The sequence below is a fragment of the Carassius auratus genome, unplaced genomic scaffold (assembly GCF_003368295.1).
Source record: "Carassius auratus strain Wakin unplaced genomic scaffold, ASM336829v1 scaf_tig00006992, whole genome shotgun sequence".
Taxonomy (NCBI): Eukaryota; Metazoa; Chordata; class Actinopteri; order Cypriniformes; family Cyprinidae; genus Carassius; species Carassius auratus.
In genome coordinates, this window is record NW_020523803.1 from 68,504 (window position 1) to 78,287 (window position 9,784).

The window sequence follows — 9,784 nt, forward strand, 5'->3', positions numbered from 1 at the left end:
GATTACGGTTACAAAGCTAATGTCAAAAAGATTATCCAACATTTTGAGTGACACCTGAATAAGGGTACTATTGACATTGACTGGGTAGATAGTAGACAGTAGTAAACAGCTAATCAGTTTGTTTATTTCCCTTTATACTGGTTTGTTGATTTATCAGTGATTTTCCTGTCTGCCCTCTGCAGATCTCACTCACTGATACCCTGACAAAGGTCTCCAAATGCAATATTTTATTATACACTTTTACCTGTGAATGCACACATATACATTACCAAACATGTTCAAGGTTTAATCCTGCTCTTGCCAGTAGAGAGTATGAGTGTAGATCGATGGTTTGCATATTGATTATATTGGCTGACAAGCACCAGGTGCTCTACCATTCGGCCTAACATATTAGGACCACATAAAGGAGAATTCATTACACTTGGATAACATGCACTTCACTGAAAATAACTATTTTACAGATATAGCAGGATACAAATTACATTGCCTGATTTTGTCTTTATTTTAAATGTATTTTGGATTTATTATGTATACTACGATTCAAATATTTGGAGTTGGTTCAGCAAGGATGCATTAAATTGATCAAAATAAATTTATAAAAAAATAAAATTAAAATTAAAAATTAATTGTCTCTTCAGTCTCTCACGGTACTTTGGTGTCATACACAAATGAGTCTGCACAGTGCCAATGCATCTCAAACAAGCCTAATCTCTGCTAAAGAAAAAATACCATTAATTTTTATAGGTCAAGTATTGTGATTCCTGCCACATTATTCAGTCACTAATGATTAGGCTGCCTCGTAAATCAACTGACTGGATGGGCCTGACAGACAGGTAGGTGGGCTCAGGCCTACATGTAGCTACGCGAATGGCAGAAACTTTACTCGAAAAGTAAACTCAAAAAGTGGAAGTGCTTCTAGTGTAGTAGGATGTTTTCTATACTTTTTCTCCTGAATTAAAAAAATCTAAACACAATCGAAAACATAGATTATTGAGAAAAATCTGAGAGAAATCTGAAATCCATAAAACAGGTGCTAATCTGTGAGACTCGTTTGATGAATGCCCTATAAAGACTTTTTTTTTAAGTGAAGTTTATTTTAGTTTGTTTTAATTAATCAGATTAACGCAAACCCCTCCTCATCCACAATCATTTTGCTTTCCTTTGGCAGCATGGTAGGGTGCATGCTCTCCATTAAGTACTTTAGCCTGATGGGAGCCGCAGGGGGGCGATAAGTAGATTAGGGCTGATTAAACTTGTATCAGTGGAATAGGAGCCAGAGACCTGCCAGGACAGAGGCACTCCTCTCCGCTCCTTCTCCCCCCACCATTCTCACCATCAGGCATCTTTGGTTTATCTGCCATTCTGGCGAAGAGCCAGATGCCATCAGAGACAAGTGAGTGTCATCAGATACTTGAGCGATACAGACGAGCTGTCCTACACATGTACGCAAACACTCACTCAGAGATACGTGCATCCAAGATTTGGCTGTCACCCCAGGGGCGCTGTAGTTTTTGGGTCAAAAGTGTGGGGCGGAGAGCGAGAAAGAAAAGTGAGAGTGAATGAGGGAGAGAGAGGGAGATTTAGGTTATCTTTTGAGCAACAGGTGGTGCCCTGGGGTCGAGTGAGATTTACTCAAATTATTTATTGGTCCTACTTAATATTTAGATAACCTGTGCCAACATCTAACAATCAACAACTTAATCTTTAAAACACTAATAATGTAATAGCCCTGGTAAATTTTATATTTATCAAATGAATAATCAATCATTATTTATTTAGCAAAAAAACAGGCCAAAATGGAAAAGCCAAGGGTGACCAACAAAAGACATGCTTACTGTTACCATAGGAATCAAGATTAATGGTCAGGCACTGCTTATCAAATACCATGATTAACTTATTATCAGCAAGTGTTAGCACCTCTATAAAAGCAGAAGTTTTGGCAGTTTGCTGGTCTGGAGTCTTCAGATGTGTGTTTACATAACGCCAAATAGGAAGGATATCAGAAATGATCCTAGAGAAGCAATTGTTCCTGTCATTAATCTGGGAAGGGTAATACAATTTCTGGACGTCCCAGGAAACTCATCCTATGGTCAGACCATACAATACTCTGATAAACTGCAGACAACCCAAGAACTACACCTCTGACTCTACAGGCCTCAGTTAACAAGTTACATGATAAAGTTTGTGACAGTACCTTTAGAAAAAGACCAGACAATTATGGCACGTTTGGAAGGTTTGCCCGAAGAAAGCATCTTCTCTCTAAAAAATACATGGCAGGATAGCTTAGGTTTGCAAAGCTGCATCTAAACAAACCATAAGACTTCTAGAACAACGTTCTTTGAACAGACAAGAACAAAGTGGAGATGTTTGGCCACAATGCACAGGGCTACATTTGGTTAAAGCCAAAAGAACATATCAACGCAAACACCTCATACCAAAGGTCAAGCAGGCTGGCTTGTTTTGTACCCACAGGACCTGGGCACCTCACAGTCACTGAGTCGACCATGAACTCCTCTGTAATAGCAAAGTATTCCATCTGTACCATAGATAAAGCTCGGCCAAAATTATGTCATGCAACAGTACAATGATCCAAAGTACATCAGCAAATCTACAACAGAATAGCTGAAAAAGAAAAGAATCAAGGTGTTGCAATAGCCCAGTCAGGGTCCATACCTCATCCTGACTGAAATGTTGTGGAAAGAGCTGTGCATAAATAAATGTCCACAGACCTCAATAAACTGGAGCAACAGTGTAAAGAAGAGTTGGCCAAAATTATTGCAGAACAATGTGAGAGATTGATGAAGTCATACAGAAAATGATGACCAAGTTTGCTGCTAAAAGTGGATCTACAAGCAACTGAATCATAGGGTGTCCTTATTTGATGATTCCCCCCCCCCCTATTTATTATTATGTCCTGATATGGAAAACCATGGAATTCAATAGGGTGTCCTTCCTTTTTTTGACTGTATTTTAACATTTTACTATTGATAATTTATCAGCAATAAAATATATAAATAAAAATATTTATCAGTAATATAATATTGCTACATCCCTAAAACTTTATATGCTTACCAATATACATTTATCTACTCCTGAGAGAAAGTAATTAATTCAGAAAGTGATTTTGATCAGACTTTTTTATTAATTATCAACCCATAGTGTCTGATACTAAAACATCATCCTTTCTTCTCTGCCTCAGCGCTCGCTGGCAGAGGCTTGCCTCTTATCAATGTGAAAGTGTGGGGTCATCCAGAGTGCCACTGCAGACTGAAGCTCTTAACAGAACACTGTTCCCATATCTAAGACACATGCCCTCTGGGGCCTGACATCTTGCTAAACAAACGAACTGTAAAAGGCTAAAGAGTGGGAAGGAGGAGGAGGACGAGGCAAGGAGGGGAATTCCACAGCACTGGGACCATCTGTGGAGGTGAGGCAAGTTCTGAGGACGCTACAACCCTGTGACAGATCCTCCACACTTCAAACTAGCGTAAATAAAGCTAGTGCTGTTGTTCTAACTCCAACCCTGGAGCTGTGACAGCTGTGTGATGATGTCCGCAGCCCTGTGACCCACAGATGAGGGCTTGAAAGAGGGAAGGCTTCCTGTGAAGGGCTGAGAGAAGTGGTGAGACAAGTGGATAGGACTTGAGATTTAGTTTGGGTGTCAGTTTGGGGCAGAACCATCTGTTTGTCCAACCGATGGAAGTTGGGAAGCGTGTTCAGGAAAGCTGTTTGAAAACAGAGATTTCACACGTTAACTTTTAATATTATTGCATCTGATCTTCATCTTTCTCTTGATAGTCTGCATTATTTTCTTTCCCGCTCTTTGGGATGCACTACAGTATCAGGGAAGGTAGAAAGTGTGGGAATAAAAGTGATGAGTCCAGAAGGCTTGACAACTGTTTTACTCTCTCTGTAAAGCCATTAGACAGATAGATGTTGGAGCCTGTTGAAGCAGTGCACAGTGAGGGAGACAGGAACAAGGGAATGGAAGACAAGTATGAATAACGCTTGAAAAGAATGGCAGAAAGAAGACATCTCTCTTATTCTGATGTCATAACAAAACATCACTGCAGGAAGTCATGCTTGTTACATTAGCAGCAGAACGTGTGTGTGTGTGTGTGTGTGTGTGTTTGTGACTGTGCAGCTGTAGGTCATCTGTTCATAATGCTATTTACATAAGATGCAACCAGACTCTTCTGATACATCCACATCAGTCCATTTCTCTCTCTCTCTCTCTCTCTCTCTCTCTCTCTCTCTCTCTCTCTCTCTCTCTCACACACACACACACACACACACACACACTCATGCATTGTGACCTGCAGTTGACTGTTTGAACCCAGGAGTGTGGGTCAGAGGAGTTCTGTGCAGAAAGGTCACATTGTGGTCATGTTGTCTTGCCTGAATGCAAAGGCCACATTATTGCAGTGATTTACACAATTAACAAAGACAGTTAGTAGGGAAAGGAAGGTAAAAAGCAAGTGATGGTTATACATTGTAGATGTCTGACAAAGCCCCCTATTCCCATCGCTCCAGTTTGGGAGTCATATAAAAGAGAGAGAATGTATGTTTGAAAGATAAACGAAAAGAGAGAAACGATTCATTTCCCACACTCGACCCCAGCAGGGCCAAGGTTAGGCTTACCCCCCTCTCCTCCGTTTATTCAAACAATACAGACAGGCCAAATGTTCCCCTGTTTCAGAATCGAAAAGAAAAGCCAGCTGATGAATTGTGAAGGCAGAATGCTTTCATGAGTAATGAATTATATTAATGACTGCCGATTCTTACAAAAACAAAGCTATTAAATCATGTAGTGACTTGGGGGTTTTGTGGAGGTCATTTTCTTTCCCCATTCCATTCGGCTTTCGGACCATGAACCATGACACAAGAGAAAGTTAGTCTTTCAGTTTCATAAAAAAACAAAAAAAAAAAAGACCACAATGATTCCATAACTCTTCATTCTTGCTCCTATGTGTACAGTATATACGTGGACATAGTACTTTAAAGGGTTGGTTCATCTAAAAATTCTGCCATTGTTTACTCTTATGGCAACTTGACTGACTGAATTTCGGTCAAACAGTTTTGGTTATGTGACTTTGAATAGCAATAAGACATTTTTTAAGATATCTTTTTAAATGTTCTATAGACTAAAGAAACTCAGAGACATGAGGGTGAATGACTAATGACTTTCAATAATTTTTCGGTAAACCAACCCTTGCCGTTTATTAGACTGTTAACTCTTATTCAAACACAGTAAAGAGGTTTTAGCTGCTCATCTTTGTGTCAAAACTCGCTGTAATCCACTAACTCATGTGACTTATTGCTTATATAAAATGCCAATAACTGTAATATGATAAAGTTCACTTTTATGATATTATAGTTTCTAAATCTATATTTATAAAATTTTATTATACTATTATTTCATGAAATTAAAATATTTAATTCTTATTAATAATAAATATCCGAATTAATATTTATTATTAATTAGTATATAAGTTAATGAGGTAATACATATAAAATGGAGTCTGAATCAGTTTTATAATCGGGAATATTGTGCAATGTTTTATAGCTAGCTAGGAAAACTGATACAGCACTCACATTTTCATGCCAGATCCAAATGTCACCTAACTTTCAGTTATCTGGACAAAATCCAAACCAATCATTTAAGACTTTATTGTTCTTGTAGACTGCAGGGTGGACTGATTTCTGATTGGCCCTTTAAACATTTGGCAAATCATAAATCACTAAACCGCACCAATCCTAACAGCATCTGACGGCATACCCCTGTAAGCATCAGCTTATTACCTGTAAAATAATCCAATCAAAATCCTCCCAAGTTTCTTGGCAACCAACAGCAGCAGCTGTCAATCACCTGGTGGCTAACATAATCCATGTGGGCCAATGAAAATGTGCATGTAATTCCAAATATTTACAATTCTTACTGAGATATGTTGAAGTGTTTACGCTTAAATTTCACATTTACATTCATATATAAGAACAAATGAAGGAAATGTGTCCTTGTTAAAATGTTATTAAAGAGCTATCCTCTGCCCTTGATCCAACCTGAGGAGGGTAAACCCTCACCAGTAGGGTGAAATGAACCACATAATTGAAAATCCAGTGTGCAATCCAAAACTAAGTGGGTCTCCATGAAACAATATCACCATGCAACAAATTTAATAAATAACTTCTGGGCGGGCTGTGAAAGGACTCCAATGTTTCCAGGGGCCCCGGACAGGGGTGTGTTTATGTGTGCACGTGTGTGTTGTGTGTGCATCAGGCAGAGGTGACACTGACTGTGTTGTGAAGCGTAAATCCCAACGCTGAGGGGCCAGTGAGATTGGTGTCCATATTTCAAAGGATGCAGTGAAGGGGGTTGTCATTTGATCAGCCTGCAGGAAATTCGGGATTCCACAGATGAGGGTCTGAAACTGAGAGGACTACAAAGTCCTATGACCTGGAGCTCTGTGGCCTGAAGAGCACCAGCTGTTTCCACTCACCCAGCCGGAGGACTTGAACTCAACCTGTGGCGTGACATGGACAGTGAGATGGGGGAATGAGTATCGGTAATGGAAGAAGCTAATGACAGTTTTGATCGCATATAACGTGTACGTGTGAGTGACATAGCTATTAATGTACGTTAAAGGGATGGTTTTCCCAAAAAAAAAAAAATCCTGGAAAAAAAAAAAAACCTGTATGACTTACAGACCCTGCTGTGGTGAACGTAGGTGGACATGACAATGAAGAAGAGCAATAAAGGATTGAATGAGACAGATGAGGATGGAGGACGGAGGAAGAGCTGTGCGACAGACGCAGGGAAAATTAAGTGAGAAGGCAAAACGAGCATAAGAGAAAGAAGAGGGAGAAGGAGGTTGGCGTATAAACGATTACTCCAAAACGTGAGTTGACAGCTGGACCGTGACCTTCCTGCTGTTGGAGCAAAGCTCTGGCTTCATTTACATTACTGCCATGCCAAGCCATTTAGACTCCTTTCTTATTCTGACCTGATATTGTGCTGAGTCCCCCCAAAGGCTTAACAGGCCTAGTTTAGGGTAAAATCTTACACTGAGGTGCTATCTGCATTACAGGCCATGGCTCTCATAGCCCTCATCCCAGTTAGTCGACAGATTCAGCTTCAGAGTCATGTTCCAGTCAAAAATAGTGTCTCTGGATGAGTGAAGTAAAGTTAAAACTCTCTCAGTGTGTGTAATAAACAATCAATGGTCTGTATCCAGTAAGACCGAGGTAAGGTCAGTGGAGGTCAAAGGTGGACACCTGTCTTGTCAGTTAAGGTTTGTAGCTATGTGTGTGTATATACAGGATATTTGTGAGCTCCTACACACACACATATGAATACAAAAACGTTTCGAACCAATGGACATTTCATGAAAAACATTTACTGAAGAGATCTTAATAAGTGACACATTCATAACATGTGAGCCAGTGTTGAACTCTTGCTTGTTGGCCGTGCAGTCTCACAGGAAATCTATATGTCTGTCTATCTTAAGTCAGTATAAAATTATTTTGTAAAAATTTTTTTTCATATTTTTTTAAAAACAATTTATAACAATGCTTTAAAAACTTCCAACAATTTCAAAACAATTTAAAATAGTACCAACAGACTGCAAAAACTCCTAAGATTAAATAATAAAACAATTAGTATATTAATTTTGTTTTTCTATTGAAATCATTATAACAATTATGCATAGTCTTTGAATAATCCCTATTTTAGGTATTTTTCAGAGAGATAGAGAGAGAGAGAGAGAGAGAGAGAGAGAGAGAGAGAGAGAGAGAGAGAGAGAGAGAGAGAGAGAGAGAATTAAGATAAATTTTATATATTTACTCAGTTCATCTGCAAATATTAATTCAATTAAAAATTTTAAACCGCTGACAGTCCTACTTACTTTGTTAAGCCATTATAGTAAGTACCATAGGACAGTGAGAAGTGGCACCAGGTCAGTTGGTGCAGTGCAGAAAGGATGATTCAGTCTCAGTGTTGTCCTTACATGTATCTATGAGACAGATTTATGGGGCATTTCACACTTTGCTGCCACTCTGAGAGCCATAGCTCCATTCAGAGCACTGCCATGTTAATTAGGAGCGATTGGCTCCATTTCACTGAGTAGAAGGGAATAAATATGCCCTGCTCCTCCACTACTGCCTGGCATTGGGATAGGAGGATGACTGTAAGATGAAGTGAGTGGGGTACAACTGTGTGTATATATATGTGTGAGTTTTTCTATTGCAAGTAAATTAATGTGGTGAAGTGTGTGTGTGGCAGCATGTGTGAGATCATGAATGACTGTGTGAGCATGTCATTTTTACAGAGGATTCAGAGAGTAGTACTAATATACAGAGTTGAAATAAAAGTTATATAGTTCATATCTTAACACTGATGCCTACAGTGGTGACTAAAAATAGACTAAATCACCTTTCAAAAATAATTTCAGGGAGGCTGATTTGATGCAACAGTGTTTCACCTCAATCAATGATTGTCTTACAAATACAGGTATTCCACTTGAACCTTCTCCAGTTTCCCTGTCATTCATTATCATCCTTTCTGAAAAAAAAAACAAGGGGATGGTCTACTTTCTTCTAAATGTCAGACTGACAGACTCAGCAGTGCATTGCAAGTTGACAAACCAAACCATTGTCCTAGCAGCAGAGGTGGGTAGTAACGAGTTACATTTACTTCGTTACATTTACTTGAGTAATTTTTCGGGGTAACTAATACTTTTCGGAGTATATTTAAAGATGGGTACTTTATACTCTTACTTGAGTAATTTTTTTGGGAAAAATCTGTACTTTTACTTCGTTACTGTGGGGGACGCCCCTCTCGTTACTTTATCTTAATGCAATAAATGTTATAAATGCTTCAGTTAATTCCAAACGCGCCGTCTACTTTTCTCTGGGCAATGAGCGATGCCCATTCGCGAATGATTCATTCTTTTGAGTCAACTCTGTTCAAAGGCTTGATCAATCCAATTGGCAAACGAGTGAATTGGTTCATGAATCAGTTTGAATGATTTGTTCAGTTCCCTGCCGCACGCGCTGAGCTCTGAAGCGGTTCACTCAGAGTAACGTTTAAGATCATCAGCAGCGTTGAAAACGGGGCTATGGAACTGCACTGAATTGAAAGCAAATCTGCAAAGGCTATTATTTGCTTGTGATGGAGATCCTTGTTAGATGAACGCGTGTGCTGTCTACTGTTTAACAGGTAATAACTTGGGCTACATTCGATTACAGTACACGATACCACTGTGACATTAGTTTGTTGTACGTGTGTGGCTTATAACAGAGCGGAGTCAAGTTGAATGCAGCTTCCAAAAGACAAAAAATAGCCAATTAAGATTTTATTAATTTTAATACAATCACACCGGTGCGTGTACGTTCAGCGAGTCATATCATCAGCTGCTAAATTCAGATCCGTGGTCGCTTGCTGGCGCTGAGCCAGAGACAGACGCGTTTTTACAGCACTGTGCATTAACCAATCACACACGGCTCTGTTGAGCTCTTGAATGCAGTGGCCAATCAGAAGTGTTCCGATGAGTCATCGCTGAAATGCCGGTGCTTCCTTCACTCGCTCACTGACTGAATACCTCTTTTGTCAGAAACAACAAAGTGCAGATGTGTGTACGAATCTATAATTAAGATATTGATTTCACAGTGTTAACAGTTTCAGTGATTTTAATGGGAGTTTCTGAGAGTGATTGAAATCTACACTGTCAGTGAAAATGATCTTTAATAATGTAAATGTTATTTGCTCTCTTTCAGAACAATGAAAGAT